Source organism: Pinus tabuliformis, chromosome 3_2 (genome assembly GCF_031772625.1).
Source record: "Pinus tabuliformis cultivar Carrire ecotype Pingquan chromosome 3_2, CPIR1, whole genome shotgun sequence".
In the NCBI taxonomy this organism is placed as follows: Eukaryota; Viridiplantae; Streptophyta; class Pinopsida; order Pinales; family Pinaceae; genus Pinus; species Pinus tabuliformis.
In genome coordinates, this window is record NC_142302.1 from 272,859,751 (window position 1) to 272,880,127 (window position 20,377).

The 20,377-nt window shown below is 35.3% G+C and overlaps 1 long non-coding RNA gene across 1 annotated transcript in view; it reads left to right on the forward strand.

The window, feature by feature from the left end:
- Positions 1–20,377, forward strand: part of LOC149180701 (uncharacterized) — a 148,345-nt gene that overhangs the window by 15,361 nt on the left and 112,607 nt on the right. The window lies entirely within an intron of this gene.

Consider the following 20,377-nt stretch of genomic DNA (forward strand, 5'->3'; position numbering starts at 1 on the left):
TGGAACTTCTGTCACGACAAGTGACAGCGACACGAGAATCCGAGCGTGCATCTATCAGCATTCAGCACGTCAAGCCTGCGCTGCTCTGCCTGTTTTTATTTCTTGGTTCCAATGAATTTCCAAATTCTCCACGTGATAAGCTCTTCGCCGGAGTTTGGTTGTCGGACGTGGCGGAAGAGAGGGACGAGTGACTTATTGTGGTGCGCAAGGTGAACCAGCGCAGGGTGGAAGTACACGTCATAGTCGACTTGTCGAGACCAATTGTGAACATACGGTCCCATCATCAATGGAAGGGTCACCAGTTAGAAATGTAAGTACTCACAAAAATATACAAATTGTATGCTATATCTGTTACGAAGGTTTAGGTCGGTGTTGTTTTCTTGCTTATTTGGGAAATTTAGTGGTGCTTTTTCATTGGAGAAGTTAGTAAATGGTTTGGTTTGTATTTTGTTGATACATGGTTGATTTTTACAATTACCACTATAATATTTGGGTAAAGGTAAATCACGATTTTAATTACTATTACTATAATATATAGGTGAATTCTATCACCCTTATCATTATAATAATTTCTAAGTGAATCACGATTTTGAGTGCTATCACTATAATCTTTAGGTGAGCCATGCCAACCCTACTATATAATAATCCGTGAGTGAACTATGTCACCCCACTGCTATAATAATCTCTAGGTGAATCGTGTCGCCCCCACCACTATAATAATCCCTGAGTGAACCATGCCACCCCCCACCACTCTAATAATCCCTAGCTGAACCATGTTGTCCCCACCGCTTTAATCCGTGTTAATTTTCCCTAGAACTTTGCAACTACTCAGTGAATAACTGCAAACAAAGCAACCATATTGAAACCAAATGACTTTCACCAAGATACAAAGTTCTTTAACTATAAGCAACAAAATGAAACACATAGATAAAGAACACAATCACACAAGAGACAATAATTTTTCTTGGGAAACCTAACTGGGAAAACTCACTTCTTTATATAGAATTTTATTGATAGAATTTTGAGCAATAAGATGTTTTATAGGGCAAACTGTTTCACTTGAAAACTCACTCGTTCTCACTGCTACACTAGTTAATAACTTTGTGCAAAAACCTTACCCATCTCCTCCTTGCTTTCAACCTACCTAGCACTTTTTCCTTGCTCACAAGATCTCCTATTTCCTAGTGCAAAGGCCTCCCTATCCTTTAGGACAAATCTCCTAAATCCCAATGCAAATTTGGCTACAAGAAGGTCTCACTATCACTGTGTATTGCCTCCTCTAAGATACACTCTCACAACAAGGATCTCTCACTCTCTCACAAAACTCCTGAGCTTACTTTGTCTCACAACCTTGTGCGCAAAACAATTGATGAATAAACTTGTGCCTTCGTCCTCTTATTGATTCGATCTATGCTAGATTTGGCGAGTACAAATTTAAAACACAAGTTGAGATTAACTAGTTAACTTTGTCAAACTGCTTTTTTAACTTGTCCATGCTTCTATTAGGACTGAAGCTCCCAGTTCATTCTCTTCTAAACTCGAACTGCCACTTGGAGATCCACGTAGCTGTTCCTCCAACTTCACGCATGCGTTAACAATCTCCATGAACTCGTCCATGGTAAAAGGAAGACAAACTCGTCTTTTTGGCTAAGGCACGAGCTAGAGAAGACCTTCTCTTGCTACACTTTTCAACAATCCCTAGGAGAACCATGTCACCACAACCACTATAATAATCCCTAGGTGAACTACGATTTTGATTATGGGTATACAATGTGAATTTGAACCTGGGAACTTTGTACTCACATTTACTTTACATTTTGAGGAGCTTGCCAAGTGAGCTCCTAAAAAACTAAAATACTTTATCATATTTTAATAAATATATTAGTATAATTTTTAAAATTTTAGTTAATTTTACTTTAAAATTTAATTAGAAATTGAAAATTTTGTAATTTTAAATTATTAAATTTATACCATTTAAATATTTTTTTCATTTCCAAAACCTTAAATTTATTTTTCATTAAAAAATATAATTTAAATGGCAAAACATCATAATCTCCTCGAAACCTTTTATGATTAAAAAATATATATATTATATTAAACCAACACATTTAATTTTAAAAAATAATTCAATATATTTAATTTATATTAAACAATAAATACGTAGTTTACATCAAATTCTAAATTCATATTAAATATATTGTTATAATATTTTCAAAACTACAAACGATATATATAATCCTTACAGATCAATTTCTAAATTTACATTAAATATATAATATCTATGAAATATATTGTTATAATGTTTTGAAAACTACAAACCGCGGATAAAATAAATATTAACCATGCTTATCTTTATAAAATATTTATAATTACATTCAAAATAATTAACAAGTATAATAACAATTTTATACCCTAAATGTTTTAACAAAATTTATTTACATAAAACAAAATTTATTTACATAAAATTATACTTTGTAACTTTCAGTTATTTTTTAAATATTATATTAATTTTGATATGTTTTAAGTTGCTACCTTATCCTTATGAAGAGGACACACAAAATAATTTTAAAAACAATATTTTAAGCCTCGACACTTTAAATGGAAATTGCTAATGCACACAAACAAAAACTTTAAACAAAGCTCCTTCACGCTCCTCTTAGGGAAACTCTAAGAACAGTTTGTAAGAACATTTCAAAACATCTTTTAATATATTTGTTTTGAAAAACCATTTTTATTAATATCGGTTAAAAAAATCACATTTTTAATATATGTATATATGTTTTGGTCATTTTTTAATATATGTATATATATATGTTTTGGTTTTGGAGGTTCAAAGTTATTTGAATATGGAACGTTTTTTCCAATCAATTAAATTTAATTAATTTATATATTTATAAATTTATAAATATGTTCAAGTTTCTTTTATATCACTAATTGAGAATTGATTTTATTAGCAAAATGATCTAAGATCAAATCTCACAGGCGTTGTGTCTTACACTAGGGGAAGAGACATTTTAAAAAATCGAGTCAGCTTAGGGATTGTGTGGCCCAATCCTGGTGCAATCCCCGAGTGACTTTGACGGATTAGATGCTCCTGGGTCGAGGCTCCTCAAGCCACAAGTTGTGTGGCCCAAGCCCAGTGCAATCCCCAGGTGACTTTGACGGATTAGATGCTCCTGGGTGGCAGCGTCTCAAGCCACAAGTCAAGCCTAGAGGATCATAGACAACTTGAAAAACAAAAAAAAAGTTTATGAATATAATAGTAATGATAATAATATTATTTCATTTTTGTATATTTAAAAATTATAAAAATTTAATTGATTTATTTTAAAATATTCTATTTTTAGATAAAAAAATCGAAAAAAATATTTATAATTTTATGAATTAACAAATTAGAAGTGTTGGTGTTATTACAAATATTTCAAAGTTGAGATTTAATGTGGGCATAAATGTTCCCCGATGGGGGTGTTTGCACGACAACCTTTTCGCAGCGAGAGACATAACGGAAGTCTCGTCTGACATTTGTTTTATCGACATAATGGCTCCAGGTGGAAGTTTAATAGGGATCTCATAATTATTAACATGCGTATAATCTGTTTGGTGAATAGGGTGGCAACCCTCGGTGACAGAGCTATGCTCCACACTTGGTGCCACATGCCCTTCACGTGGCAAGATTTGGGATCCCAAGCCTCTTCACACCTAATCAAGTTGTATCGACTTAATTGCGAGTAGGTGGGAGGTAAGTCTATTGTGTACGTTAGTTTCTCCTGCTGTAAAATGCTTCTTATATCTTCTTAGTTGGGTTTCCCCTCACATGGTGGATTGGTTGTGAGCATAGTCACCTCTGACAGGTGAGGTAAGCTCATTTATGAACTAATAATGCTCAAAAGTCTTGAAAGGAGAGAATACGGGCTAAGACATTACACCTGGCTCGCCATGAAGAACATCCCTGTTCATTACCTCATTTTGCATGCTCAATCGCTCGCGTCCTCGACTCGTTATATTTGCATGCTCATGGACTCAGGGTGGCGAAACCATTGTACCAAGGTTGTGGCCTGGAAGAATTTGTAATTGTCCTACTGCTTCGGCTAGTGCGGAGGTATACTACTCTTGTATCTTACTCAAGTTCTTACTGTATGTTTGTGTCATAGTTGTGTAAAGGTCAGGTCATCTCTTAGTTGTATGGTATGTAACTATTCATCCACTCCTTGGTCTCTGGTTTCACCGCTTCTCACTCAGAGGGGCCAATGTTCTTTGTACTCTTCCTTCACAATTCAGGGTCTGGTTTGACTTTTGAACTGGTTACAATATTACCCTTGGCGACTCCTTAGAACTCGGACCCTGTTAGGATCTCTTTCAACTATCCAGTGTTGGTATGTGGAGTGTGGTACCCAGGTACCTTCTCCATTTGGTTTTAATAGGGTGGATGGTCTTGTTAATTGTTCAATATTGAAATTCCTTTCCGCTCCTTTAGTATACAATGTTACTGAATGTTGGGGTTATGGGAAATTTCCACTCTACAAGAGTCCTGGATTATCAATTTGTATAGCTCGTTCACATAACTCTACCCATGATGTTCCCTTAGTGTTTGTGACCCCTCTTGTTAGCGAACCTCACTATCTCGTGTCTCGGTCCATCACAGTCGGTCAATACACCACTTTTTCTATTTGTTTGCATTGCAGATCAATTGGCTTTATGGCTCCTCGACAATGCCTTCTTAGTTGCAAGTGTGGCACTCTTAGGTCACCTTCGATGAGAAGACGACGTTTGTTCGGATGGGAATCAATCACTAACTTCTTTGAGGCAACTCCCCTAGAATTCCAAAAGGAAATTCTCCATCTGGAGGCAAAAGAGTTTGGGGATCGTGTCTATTTCTCAGACTCGGAGATTGGAGACAACAACCTCAAGTGGGTACCAGACCCAGGGAAGTTTCGAAAGAGAAGGCTTCATTTCCTTCACTCCATCAACCTACATCGATAACTAGAAACTCTTCTTAGCATGGTTATTAGAGACAAGCAAGTAGATAACTACAAGTTGTTTGCAGGCCAGGAGGAGATAAAGAGAATTCTGCGGGATATCAGATATAACTTGGATGATATAGTGGTCAGACTGTCTCGAATAAAACGTTATGTTGTCTCGGATTCAAACACTGAATCAAATGAGCACCATGACGTGCCAACAGTCATCAACGCTCCAGCTCAGGCCTCTCCTCATGTTAATTCTTCCTTTGCATCACTAGTAATCATCTTGGACTAACAAGTCCAACAAACACTTTGTCTATGGGTCTGCTATGGGTGGCAATTTTGTATTTTGTAAACACCATCTTAATGTTTTGTCAAGCCTAGTTTTTAAATGACTATATGTATTACTGTAACTCACTGTCGTTTTGGTAGGACTAATAAAAAGGAAGAGTTATATGTCAACATCTATAGTCCTCTAGATAATCTCAACTTAGCTTTTGGTAGTTGATAGATCTAATAATACTGATGCTTACCCTTGGGGATAATCAAGATTTCCCAAGTCAATCTGTTTGGATGTCTTTTTAGAGGTTTGTTGAACAACTTGCAATGTAAAATCTTTTGATATCAATAGAAATATACTAAAAAAAAAAAAAAAAATGGACATAAATGTGAATTTAAAAAGTTTTGAAATTCAGATTTAATGTTTACATAAATGTTCCCTGATCAGGGTGTGATACAGTGCAAAATCCTTCTCGGGATTTGAGAAATGATTGATACGACCCTTGGCAAGGCCGAAGGGCAGCCACCTCCCAGGCGTCGTGTGTGCAAACGAGCTAGTGGGATGGCAGACAATGGTGGAATGTTAAATGTTGAAATGACGAGCTGCAAAGCTCATAAATTACAAGTGGAACATGCAACTCTCCTCCTACCCGCATTTGTCCTGTCCTAGTGTTGGGTTCTAAGGAAAAGTGGCAAATGTTCGACTCTCTCATTCATGTTGGTTCGACCGGGTTGGCGAAGCTACGTTCAGACTAGGTCCAAGCCCTCCTAGTTGTTGGCATTCACAACCAAGTATGTTTTCTTCTCTTTTCCCTTTCCTCCGGGACTGTGGCATGTTCAAAATACTCTCCACTGCAATGACAATGACAAGCTCTGTAATTGGAATGTTGGAGGTAATGGAAATGGGTGTCTGGAAAGATGGAAAGATTCTATAGTGTTATTCTCTATTGTGTGTGATGTTTCTATGCCGGTGTCAGTTTTCTTTGGCATTTTATTGTCTAGAATGGGCATGTATTTTCCATTCTGGGTTAATTATTGCATAGTGAAGGACTGTATAGACGACAGTAAAGGATATTCCCATGTTTTGTTCATCCTGAGCATAACAATGAAAGTACGCATTATGTATTTGATTTACTATGTATATGAGGTGGTCTGTAAAGGATTTTGGCCCGAGGAGCCAGGGTATGATATATACTATCGAAATTGTCAACAACCGCTTCGTATCTCTTTGTATTTCGACATTCTTGAGCATGGGGTGCTGGACAGTGGTATAGAATGGTGGTGGAGGCCACCCTGGTCAATTTTCCACCTTTCTGTCAGGCTTTTGCCTAACTCAATTCATTTCTTGCTCCTCTTTAATGTTTCTACATCAGGTCCTTATAAACTGTGTTTACACTGTGGGCGCGTGTTCAAAGACTGGTATTGGTTCTCGACCTACCCTATCTGTTGGCCTGTCTACAGTCTGTGTAATTTGAAGGTAAATAAGATGGTCCACGCTTCCCCTGGTACTAGCTTGACTGGTAATGGAGGACAGGGCAAAGGTCGGAAGACTAGTAATCATGGTAATAGGGGTTCTCCATCAGTTCGACCACCAAAGCGAAGTGGGCACAAGTCGGATTCTCAAATTATATAGGAAGCGGTTCAGGCTTATAATATTGGAACTCCAACTCAGGTGAAACAATTGATATCGTCATGGGAAGCTGATCTCAATCAGCGAGCAAAAGTTGAAGTGCAAGTGGAGGATTGACGAGTTCTTGCTCCAAATCTTGGTCATACTCGTGGGCACACCACACAATATAAACAAACAATGCACCTCTATTGGCTTATGAAGGGTCTTGTGGCTAAAGCCATCATGTCATTAGCAGTTGACTCTGGAAAAATTGACCCAATTCTTCAGGAAATCCAAAAGGAATTGCAGCGTATTCAATCCCAAATCCAGCAGTAGAATGTTCGCCTTGGCCATATCGAAAAGCACATTCCATGCCTCCCCCAGTTAGAATTACCTGGATCCAGTGCTAAGGACCCTGCCCTTGTGGAGTCCTCTTATGATGATTAGTTTTTAGTTCTGTTATGTTTGTTTGTTTGTTTTTTTTTTGTTTTTTTTGTGTATATGTTGGATAATATCATATATTACAACTATGTAGATGAACACTGGTTTTTAGACATTCAGGCTTATAATGCCTTGCCTTGTTTGACATACTGAAGCTATTGAGATTTTGGATGGCTTATAATGAGTTTTAATGGCAAACAGACTTGGTTTCCCAATGGGCAAGTTGAAGCCACTAAACATCTTTCATGAATGTAACCTGCTTTTGAAAATGAATGAATGAAAAGGACCTACCATGCTTACAAAAAAAAATGTGGACATAAACGTGAATTTAAAAAGAAAATAAAGTTATTATCCTCCACTTTGTGAATGCCAAAACCATGACAAATTCTTTCATCCTTAGGCCTTTTAGAAAATGTCTAATATTATGTTTTACCATGTAAATCATAATAGCTCTTTTATTTGTATTTTTTATCAACCATGCTAATTGCATTCTTTAATTGTTAAGATAAAAACTTGTTTTTAATATTTTAAATTGGGATTAACGTCTTTTTTACAATATATTATTTTTTTTTCTTTTATTTTTATTATAAAATTAAACGTAATATTTCATTTTGATGAATAATAAATATTTTAAAAATTATTAATAATTACTTAGTCAATATTTTGCTACCTTATTTGTATTTAGAGAACTTTATATTTATATATCATGGAATAATATTATATATATATATATATAAATTAGTTATTAGATGACATTACAAACTTGGTTATCACTATAGGATTTTTTTATCACAAAATTATTTATATATATATAAAAGTATAGATATATAATAAAGTTTTTATAAAATTTGATTTTGTTAATTAATATTATAAAATTTAAAAACAAAAAAATGTTATTAAATTAAAACTATTTTTTAATAATTTATATGATAAAATTAATTATTAAATAACTCTAATATATTTTAAAATATTAAAAAATTCTTAAAATTTAAAAAAAATAAAAAAATAAATAAAAATAAAAATTATACAACATTTCATCCGTACTTATTTTACTCGAGTAAAATTTTTAAATTTCATCTCTTATTTGCATAACTAAACCTCATTATATATAAGAATCATAATTAATGTAATTATTTTATTATATTATATTTAAATACATGAAAAGAAAATTAAATTTCTTCCATCGAAAAAGTATCATTGAAAATTAACACATTTAAAAACAAAACTTCATTTACATCCCAATCAAAATGAAAGCTACTCTAGTAATGGCTGAAAGGCCTATCGTTTGAATTTTGTTGATTGGACTCTTTATAGAAAAATCAATTAAAAAAGAAAAAAGAAAAGGAGGCGTGAGACACTCTGTTGAATAATTTAGTGGGACTTTTCGAAAATTATATTTTTAAATAATTAAAATATAACAAACCAATCCTTTTTTTTAAGCTAAGGCGTACCTCTCATCGAGAAACTTCGCGGACCAAGTGAAAGGATGGTATGGAAATTGATGCATAACACATAGCAAACCATGCATTTTGTTGCTATGCATTTGATGGGTTCCTTCACATATACGTTAAGAGCATAGACAATTTAGCTGTCATTTTTATAGTTATTATTGGTAATATTTTGTTTTGGCATCTAGAGTTTGGCATTGAAATTTTTATCTTGTAAATTGTGGTTTTTATATGGAAAAGTTTTAAACATTGGGTTCAAAATAATGTTTGGAAAAATGGGTAGTTGAGTAGAGATCACAGGGTTAGTGAAATGTATTAAGGTAATGTATTTGAAATGTTTTATAAAATATAATTTTAATATTATTCTAAGTAAAATATTGTCTTTTTAATATTAATATTAATAGTATGGGATATGGATCTCTGATGGGGTGTTTTTACAATTAGTGAGTTTTGACAGGAGGTATAAATAAAGGTTTTGATAGGTGGTAAAATAGGAAGGAGGTTTTTTGGCGACAGTTCCTGGTCGAATTATAATTAACACGCGGATATCATGTACGGTCTATAGGGTGGCGACCCTCAGCATTAGAGCCTTTCCCTACACTTGGCGCTGCATGCCCCTCACATGGCAATATCACTGTTTCCTAGCCATGTCACACCTACCCAAGTCTGATCGTATTAAATGTGAGCAGGTGAGAGGATGTGGTATGTTGTGCGGAAGTATTCTTTGCAACTAAATACATTATGTTTGCTCTGAGATGGCTTATCCCTCTCATGGCGGATTGGTTGCGGACCGAGTATTCCCTGACAATTGAGCTAGTTCCATTAATGAGCTTATCATGCTCAAGTGTTTTGGGAAGGCAGAGTACAAGCTTACACTGTACACTTGGCTCACCATGATGAGCGCTCCTATTGCACACCTTAATCAACATGCTTGTTCTATCATGGCCTCGACTTGTTATATCAGCAGGGGCCAAGACTCAGGGTGGAAAAATTATTTTGTTTTGGTTGTTGTTGGGGCATATCAACAGTCGTTTCGTTCTACATGGTGGTTAAGAGAAGTTTATACCTGGCTATGCTAAGTTTTTCTTTCCTTGTATTCTCCTCAGGCTGTCATTGTATGGTGGTGTCTTAGCCCCTCAGAGGTCTGGGCATTACTTGGTCGTATTGTCTCTTACTGTAAGTTAGTCAACGTTTCTCTAGCTCATTGGCTCCATAGGAGTCAATGTTCTTTGTGCTCTTTCTACATAATTCAGGGTCTGGTCTGTCATTTGAATTGGTGGCAATATTACCCTCGACGACACCTCAGAACTTTGACCCTGCCAGGATTTCGTTCAGTTGCCCAATGTTGGTCTACAGAGTGTGCTACCCATGTAACTTATCCATTTGGTTTTGACAAGGAATATGGCTTGGTTAGAATCTCAGCCTTTCAAGTTTTTCTAGCTCTTCCAGTTCTTGGTGCTCATAAAGATTGGGGTTATGGGAAACTAGGGCAGGTTTTAGTCTAGCATTATCGTAGGCTTCTAAAATTTGTCTTTCGTAATATACATAAGTTTATCTCTTGTTTCAATTTAGAGTTCCCGTCTTGTATGGTTCTGGGATCCTACCCTGCCCTTGCTCTAACCATCTATGTGGTTTAGTCTTCTAGAGTCTCTCTTTGCTATGTTTGTAGGTCATCTACCTATACTGGGGTCATCCTCTATGCAACGTCGATGTCTGTTTGGATGGGAATCTTTGGCCAATTTTTTTGATGCAGCTCCCCTAGAGGTCCGAAAGGAAATTCTTCAATTTAAGGTCAAGGAGTTCAGTGATCGTGTTTACTTTTTTGATTCGAAAATTTGAGGTAGTAGCCTCAAGTGGGTTCCAGATCCGGGGAAGTTTCGTAAGAGAAGGCTTCACTTCCTTCATTCTATTAGCTCACTTCGACAACTAGAAACTCTACTAAGCATGGTAATTCAAGATAAGCAAGTAGAAAACTAAAAGTTGTTTGCAGGACAAGAGGAAATCATGAGCATATTGAGGGTCACCAGGTATAATTTGGATGATATTGTGGTCAAATTGACTTGGGTAGAGCGTTATGCGGTCTTTGATTCAGAAATTGAATCAAATGAGCAACAAGAGGTGCCTACGAACATCAATGCTCTAGCTTAGAACTCTCCTCACGCTAACTCATCTAAAATTTTGCCAATTATCATTCTAGACTAATAAGTCCACAATGCACTCCGTTTAACGTCTAATGTGGGTTGCAACTATGTTTCTGTAAGCAATATTATGTTGTTTTGTTAGTTTTGTTTTTGGGCGGATATATGTATTATTATAGTTCATTTTTGACACTTTGCATGGCTTAGTACCAGAGCCATTGAGAAACTCGGGGATTGAGATTATTGTTCTTGTAGTTTCCAATTCTCAAGTGTTAGAGTAAATTTTTTTTACTGTTGTCAAGTTGTGTCTATAGTTATCCATCCTTGATGGTAGACATGGTCTCCCAAAGCACTCTTTTGGATATATGTTGAACAAATTTCAAATAAAAAACTATTGAAAAAACCTAATAATTTTTAAAAATTTATTTATATCTTTAAAAAATAACTTAAACTTTTTTTATAATTTTATAAGCCATATGATTTGAATACTAATATTAATAAACTATTTTATTTAAATTTATAAAAAAAAGTTATCCTCCAATTTATTAGGGGTGATAATACTCATAAGTGAATTCAATTTTATAAATATTTAGACATTGCTCTATACCATACTGTTGGGAAAAGAATCATTTTCAACACTTTAATTAGTTTCGTTATTCTAAATGGGTATGAAGTATGGAGCAACATCATCTCTAATGAGACTACATTGTTGAGAAACGAATCATTTTCAACACTTTAATTAGTTTCATTGTTCTAGATGATTTTGAAGTATGAACCAGCGTCATCTCTAATGAGACGTGGAATAAAAGTGAAAAATTCCCAAAGACATTTTATTTCTTGTAATTTTAAAATCAAACACACCACTCCTCGCTCTATTTTCTTCATTAAAGTATGAAGTACTTTTGTGGATTCTAAAGTCAGGTTTAGATATTTAGACTGGCTATATATTTAATAGTATTAATGAGATTATTAGTTCAAAAAGGATTGGGTTAAAGATTTTGGAGCTTATTTAATTATTAAAATATAAAATAAAAAGAGTCAAATTTAAATGTTATATTATTATAAAATTTAAAGATAAGTTATAATGATAATGAAATAGTTCATTAAAAAGAAATCGAAATATTATCTCAAAAAAATCTATTTAAAAAAAAAATTCAAAACTTTCATTTTAATGTGTTTTATTCAAAATCTAAGATACAATTTCCCCTGGTTTTATAATTTAAGTACTTTCAAAATAGCTTCACACCTAAGAACCATAATAACATTACCATTTTCATATACACCAAATTCAAAAGCAAAAATCATATTTTAAATGATATTTAATTTGTTTTATTTATTTAATAAAAAATGAATTTATAAAATAATAATATTGTTTTTGTTAGATAATCTTCGGCAAAATCACATTTGTTTTTTTTAATATTTATAAATTACAATTTATATAAAAAAATATAAATAAACAGATTAATAATATGTAACTTGTAATCCCTAGATGAGGTGTCAGATGTGAGAGAGGGTAGGGGTAAGTTGTTGCTATCTTATTAAAAACACGTCCACGGGATGTGGTAGGACGTCTAACTTGTGGTTTATAAAGCCCATGCAATGGGCATGGGAGTCGTATCATACGTTGGGAGTTCGTCCTTCATTTCGCCATCTGTTGCTCGATGTGACACTCAATCTTCTAGCTCAATTTCACACCTGCCATGGCACATAAATCACTCGCAATGCCTGTCATGTTACTTTGCCTCATTAATTCGATATTCAGTCCCGGGCAAGCCAAGGCAATTAGATCTAGTACTCCACTCCAGGTCTTTATTATGCATATCTTATTGGGTGGTCTCTGTATAATTCTCAACTCTTAGGCTGAATATCAAGGAAACACTCCTCCTCGACTATATTGTCTTTTTATTAGGAAGAAAGATTCTAAGATTATGGTGTTATGACTTTGTGTCTTGTGTCCATTCTAGAATTATGTAATCTCTGGTAGTGGATTTGGATACACAGGTTCACACAACTAGCCACTCTTTGCATTTTTCTAGCAATTTCCTAGTTTGTGGCCAACCCTCCTGCTTCGTAGCTAGGTCGTCAAAGGAAATAGTTGAGCCCAAAGGCTCATTCCTCCCTCATTCCACATATTGCACCAATCGTGGAACGTGTTTGCATTACTCTTCTCAGGTTTATTATCTACTCTTCTAGACATTTTCTTTTAACTCTCATAATGGTCATTTTTTGTGTGGTATATAGTTTTATGTAGTGGGGCTAACGTAGGTTTTGCCCTTGTGTGTGAGTTAGATATCTCCCTATCATTCTCTAGTAAATATTTCAAGGGTGGGAGTCTCAACCCTTGGTCCAAGCCATCAAACTTCTCACTCCCTCCTTCAGGTTTCTTTAGGAGGTCTAACCCTGGGCCAACCACATTCATTATTTTGCTGCCTCTAATTCTTAGTTCAAGCAGAAAGATATGTTGTGTCAATGAGCACAAGTTTGTTGGGGTGTTTCTTATTACCAGGAGCGTGGAAAAACCAGGTCCTAATTGAGAGCATAAAGCTTAATGGCTAGGTTTTGGGAACTGACTTTGCAACCCATTCAAGATGAGTTGAATCAGGTGGAATGAGAATTAACAAATGAGCATCACATGCTCATTGAATCTAAAGTGCTAGTTGAGGTTGTAGAGTGGTTACCTAACATTGGTCACACCAGGGGCATATACAACCAATATATGTACATTGTGGACATCTATTGGCACCATAAATTCCTCCTTGAAAAGGTTCTCCTTGACAGAAATGCAACCAAAGAAGACATGTTGCTATCCTTGGATCACATGCAAAGGAAACTCACAACCATGGACAAAAAGCTTGGGCACATTAAAAGACACATGGGCCTCCCTTTGAAACTAGGTTGTTCTCCTAGCAGCAATGAGGATCCCATCCATGTAGAAGCCATTGACTTTGATCACTCCTCCTAATGGTTTTCTTTGTTAGTTTATTAGTCTTTATACATCATTTTTCTATGTATCAATTTATTACAGGCCCTTAAGGCCTAACTACTGTTTTTGGACTTGTAGATATAGCTGACATGGTTAGACATTGGACCAAAACTCTTTCGAAAAGTTTGATTTTTGTATTTGGTTGGGATTGTCCGATGGAAAATCATATCAATACTAAACCACAACCCTCTGTTAGTAGTAAATACAAATTTTAACTTGAAAAGAAATGTAACTTGTAATTTCAAATTTGATATCCTACCTTGCGTGCCAAGTAATTCTTATATATTGTTTAAAAATAAGCATTATATTGGACATTCTCATTTTCGTCCAATAATTCTTATGTGATGTTTAAAATTAAACATTTTCTTTCATTTCATAAAGTCTCAACTCTGAACCACTGCCACCAATTGTATCATCTTCTCTAGCTCCTCTACAATCCTCCAAACCTTTGACATAGCCTCTGACACATCTGCAAGTGGATCAAGCATGTCTCTCAAGTGTCACTTCCAATTTGACCTAGAATAGCAAGAGTGCCAACAAGTCCTCCACTCTCCATCAATCATCTCCATAGCTACAACACCACTGAACAGACCTGCAATATTTTGTAGCACCATCATCAAGCCATCACATCACTACAACAAGTCATCCTCATAAGCATAGACATGAAGACCTAATGAAGACTTAGTTGACAACTCAACTAGTGTGCCATCAACCATCACCATCACATGTATATCTGCATGACAATGTTGGCATTATGATGCATGTGTTGCCCTTAATGGAAACTCACTTGTAACCTAACAAGTATATGGTAACTAGATGAATCCACAGATCGGTTTAGAGGTGACAGAATGATGGAACAAAATACCAGAATGATGGGTCAAAGGTTTACATACTAGAATCAGAAGTTTGATACACAGAGATTGTTGGCATTATGAATTAGGTGTGATTGGGTCCTAATTGCTAAGTTGTCTCTTGATGAAAATCTACTTGTTAAAAGTATAAACATGATGTGTTTACAAATGTGACAGAATGCATGACAGTTGTGTTTACAGATGTGACAGAATGCATGACAGTTGTGTTTACAAATGTGAAAGAATGCATGTCAGTTCAGAGGAATGATAAAGCTGGAATTAGGTGTGACTAGGATCCTAATTGATAAGTTGTCTCTTGATGAAAATCTACTTGTTAAAAGTATAAACATGATGTGTTTACATATGAGACAAAATGCATGACAGTTGTGTTTACAGATGTGACAGAATGCATGACAATTGTGTTTATAGATGTGATAGAATGCATGGAAATTTAGAGGAATTAGTTCAGAGAAATGATAAAGTTGGAATTTCAAGCGGGTTCTGCTAAGCCAAGTCGCGTATGCACACGACTTCAATGAAGAAAGGTAGCATATGGCTTTTGCACCATGGTATACTAAATACCAGGGGTTCTTACCATGGTATTGGTCCATAGTAATGAGCGCGACAAAGAATATTGATCCCATTAAAGAATACCATCGACATAACTATGGTTTTGACCCGTGGTATTGAAAAAGGCTAAAAATATATAAGGAGGTGAAGATCAAAGTGCTAAGGTGTGCAAGTGATGGAAATCTTATGAAGAGTTAGATCAAAAGAAAATATGCATGTTATGGGTTTTTGATGCTTTGCTTGATCTAAACTAAGTATGCACCTGAGAGTTTGATGATGGATGAGATCCAATAGATCTGAAATAATTATGCACTAATGAATACAATGATGGATCAGGATCATGAGACCTGAAATGAATTTTCATTGTATGATCTTCTCATGGATTGACTAGATCTAAGTACTGATGCATGTTTTTATCTCTGAATATTATGATCTGGGTCTTTTTGAAGTTCTGAAGAGTTGCACAATTTTAGGTCAAAATTTGTAGATCTATACGTTGGTTGGTCTTTGAAAAATCCATATACACGCAGGTTGGCCTCTACAAAGTAGCGTATATAAAGTAAGGAGTTTATGTCCATAAATGACTGATCAACTTGATCAGTGTTGCTGCTTCGTTGTTGTCTGTCAATGATGTCCTCATGTTGATCTGGGTTGAGTGATAATGTCTAAAGTAGATTTGATTGAATGATGAAGTTGAATGTGGTTATGAATTGATTGAAGAATGTTAAGATTACTTATTGATTGTGATTGAATATCAAAGACAATTTTGTGATTGGTTTAGAGTGTTGCAATAGATTTGAGTGTGATTCAATGTTCTTTTCAGAAATGCAGTAGTCAAGTTTTTAGTATTTCAAGATCTGTATGCGAGTTTCTTTGCAGAAAAGCGCGTATGCACACGGGTTGCCTTAAGTGAAGTAGCGTATGCATTTTGGCATTTGAATGATTAAGACTACAATTGATTCTGTGTGTTGATGTAGTATTCGGGGTTCAGTGTTGTGTATTGGTTACAGTGATCTGATTGTTCCAGTTGACTGGTTGAATTTTGATTAAGTGTCGGTTGATTGGGTTTTGAGTGAATGGTTGATTCAGTTATATCAAATGATTAACTAATTTAGTTGTGTCATAGGTTTTAGTGGTTGATTGATTCAGTCGTGTCAGAAGTTTTAGTGATTGGTTGATTCAAAAATTGATGATTGGGTTTCAGTTATGTCAGAGATTGATGATTGGGATTCAGTGATTGATTGATTCAGACGTGTCAGAGATGGATGACTGTGTTACAGTGATGAGTTACAGTTTGATTTTTGATATTGAGCTTAAGTGTTGATAATGGGTCAAGTCTATAAATTTGATGAAATGTGTACTACAAGTTATGGTGTGTTGAAGCAGGTGGATCCAGTGTGAAAATTCATGAAACGTGGTCCATGGATGTTGCTGAGGGTTGGAGCCTTTAGTAAGGAAGTCGATGCTTCCTGCTAGTAGTAGCCGGTGATCAGATCACGGGGTTGAAGCTCCCTTCCAGTGGTGGCTAGAGAATGAGTGAAGGTTGTAGCCTTCTACAGGTTGGTGCTTGTGTACTGATATAAGTTTACGCCAATACAAGAACCAGGGGGTTGGAGCTCCCTTCCAGTAGAAGCTGGAGAATGAACAAAGGTTGTAGCCTTCTACAGGTGGGTGCTTGCGTACTGGTATGAGTCTGCACCAGTACAATATTGTAAAAAGCTTTTTCTTTATATTAAAAAGAAGACAGAGACGACAACAACATGTGGTTTTTTCCCGCATTGGGTTTCCACCTTAAATCCTGGTGTTCATGTGTGTTGCTTATGTGTGATGGTTTATTTTGTTCTTACAACACATGGTTACTATTTATCTAATGTTTAACAAAGTACTGATGCACTGGCTGAAGACAAACAAATGATGAATTAACTGAATCATAAGTTTACTGGATGTACGCTAGTTGTATTAATAATAGTCGCGTACAGATGCGGATTCCCTTCATCAAAGTTGCATATAGAAATATGAATATGAAATAAAAAGTTATTGATTTGAAAACACTGATTCACCCCCCCTCTCAGTATTTTTCCCAACAATTGGTATCAGAGCAGGTCCTTTGGCAGAAGCTTGATCGCTTGAAGGAGATCCGTCGAGACAATGGGAAAGAAGCAAAAGAAGAAAGCACCTCAAAAGAAGAAGACATCTCAAAGAAACAGTGACAATGTTAGAGACGATTGGCTATTAGGTGGAAGCAAATATTCAGATTTAGAATCACCTCAGAATGAAGATGAACAAGCAAAAGAATTATCAGGAACTGATTTTTGGGCCTCTGGTCTTTCTTTGTTCATGCTATATTAAAGATAATGAATGTGATAGTGAAACAACTGAATTTTCTCCTATGGGTAAAAGTGAAAGAAACCTTATAGAGGTAGAAGTTAAAAGACTCACAGATAAAATTAGAGATCAACAAGATCTATTTGATAAAAGGGAATGTACCTACAAAGAAGAGGTCACCAGGTTAAAAACTCAGTTGGAGGAAGGAAACAAAATAAGGAAGCAGTACAGGAAAAGGAAGATCAATGCCAAAGTTTGCAGGATGAAGTGACATCATTGAGAAATCAAGTGAATGAAAAAGATACAACAACCAAGAAACTTAAATAAAGAACCAGTTACTGTGAAGGTCTTGAAGCTAAGGTCGTCTCTCTAAAAGAAGATCTTGAAAAATCAAATAAGCAGAATGAGGAACTATTTCAAGCATTTGAAGAACAAGAAAATGAGATTCTCAAATTAAAACAACAAGTGGAAGAAGGAAGAAAAGTTGAAGAAATAATGAAGAAACAATATCTAGAAAAGGAAAAGCAATATCAGGTTGAGGTAAATATCCTAAAAGGTAAATTAGAAGAAAATGATAAACTTTTACGATTTCAAGATAGTACTAAGATTTCGGATAATATTCTTAGTAGTCAAATGTCTCCTACCATCAAATCTGGTCTTGGTTTTCATGAAATTGTTAAAGGTGAATCTAGATCACAAACTGAGGCAAGGAATTCTAATGCAAAATCTGAAATGCTCAACAAGGAGATAAGAAGTCAACCCCATCAACAACCAAGGAAAGAAAGTCTTCAAAGAAAATCATTTACTCCTAACTATAGAAGTGTTAATCGATTCTTTCCTCTGATCAATAATGTTGAATGTTCTATATGTCATAATTTTGGACATGTTGTAGCTAGGTGCAGAAGTAGAATGTTTCAAGCTAATAACCGTCTCACAGAAAGATCATCAACTTCTAGGTACTTTAAAGGATATTGTTTTTCTTGCAATATGTTTGGTCACAAAACCAACGATTGCTATAGAAGGAATATGAATCATATAAGGTGTTATGCTTGTAACGAGTTTGAGCATGTATCAAAAGAATGCAGGAACAAGACTATGGATCGCTATAGACAATATGGTAAGCAACCAAATAAGAACATTGATATCAGAAAATATGAAAAAGATGAATCCACCAAAAGGTAAGAAAAGGAAGATCAAATAAAGTGTGGTCTTGCTCTCTACTCATTCGAAGACAAAGAGGAATGTTCTCATCACATGAACGGAGACAAGAGTAAAATGGAGTCTCTGATGAAGAACCATCATGGTAATGGTATTCTTGGAACTGATGTTTCAACAAAAGTTCTAGGACTAGGTACAATCAGAACAAACTCAGGGGGAACTGAAAGTATGAAATTTCAGTATTCCACTTTTCATACATGGATCTTATGAAGACAAGTCGCGTATATGCATGAGTTCGAAACTGCACAGTCGCGTATATGTTGGTTTGATGAAGAAACAGTGGGACAGACTCAGAAAAAGGGTATGATATGGTTCAATCAATTATCAATTATTTTTTCTATTTCGCTGGTTGGTGATTACAGTGTTTTTATGATATTTAAAAGTGTGTTAGCCTCACTCTCATGTGTTAAAAACAATTATAAGCCCAAAATAATTAAATTAATTAAAATCAAGAAAGTTGGATTTAATCCTACCTTTCTAGATTGAGTTTGTTACTCATGGTTAGGAGTCAATTTAGGCCTAGTTAGTTGAGAGATTCTCTCCAACTAGTTAGGTCCTATATTAGTATTTGGTTGAGAGATTTTGTCAACCATAGTGTCCAAGATATACGTACTATCTTGAGACAAACTTCCTCATGTATTTATTTGTATTATTATCATTATTTGTACATTACATTGAGAGTGTGAGAAATATAATACAATGAGGCTCTTGCGTTTTTTGTCCTGTTTGTTTTTATATATTTCTGCGGTTTATTTTATTAATGTTTTATTAGTTGACTAAATTCCTTCATGTGGTATCAAAGCCAATATCTGTGTATTGAGATTATCGATGCTTAAGAAATTGTGAGATCACACGATGTGAGAGATACTTGAAAGATGTATGCTCGTGTGAAGCCGTTATTTAGATTTCTTGCTGCGTAGATGGACATGATTTCAATATGAAAAGTTCCGCTACGCTCATGGTCATTACTATTATGGGATTGGCCGAAATTCCTTATAATCTGAACACATTCCTCACTTGCTAAGCAGGCCAAATTTTTCATATCAATACCTGGGCAAAGTTTCTTGCATTTTTGGGGCGAATTATCTTGCCTAGCAGCTGGGCGAAATTCTGTTTTGTGAGAAAATTAAGATCCACCATTGCATCCAGATTCAAGGCAACACGTGAAAACGCGGGCAATCTGATTTTATTGCTGAATTGGGTCAATACTACCTAGAAGTTGCGTTGAGAAAGGAGGTCGTGTAATGTTGCAACATAGCAGGATTCTAAGCTTCCTGGGATCAGAATTTAATCCATGACTTGCCCGACAATATCTCTCTCAGTGCTAAGCGGATTGGAAGTGGTTGAGTGTTTAATTTTATTTTCTAGTTGGCGTGATCATTCCTATGTCCTCTTTATACAATTACCATGGAAGGTTGTGCACGGTGTATTGTTATTTTTCTGCTTTTGATGTTTTCTTGTGTAGTGGAACCAATGAATGCGCAGTCCTCTTTATGAAATTACCATGGAAGGTTGTGCACGGTGTACTGTTATTTTTCTGCTTTCGATGTTTTC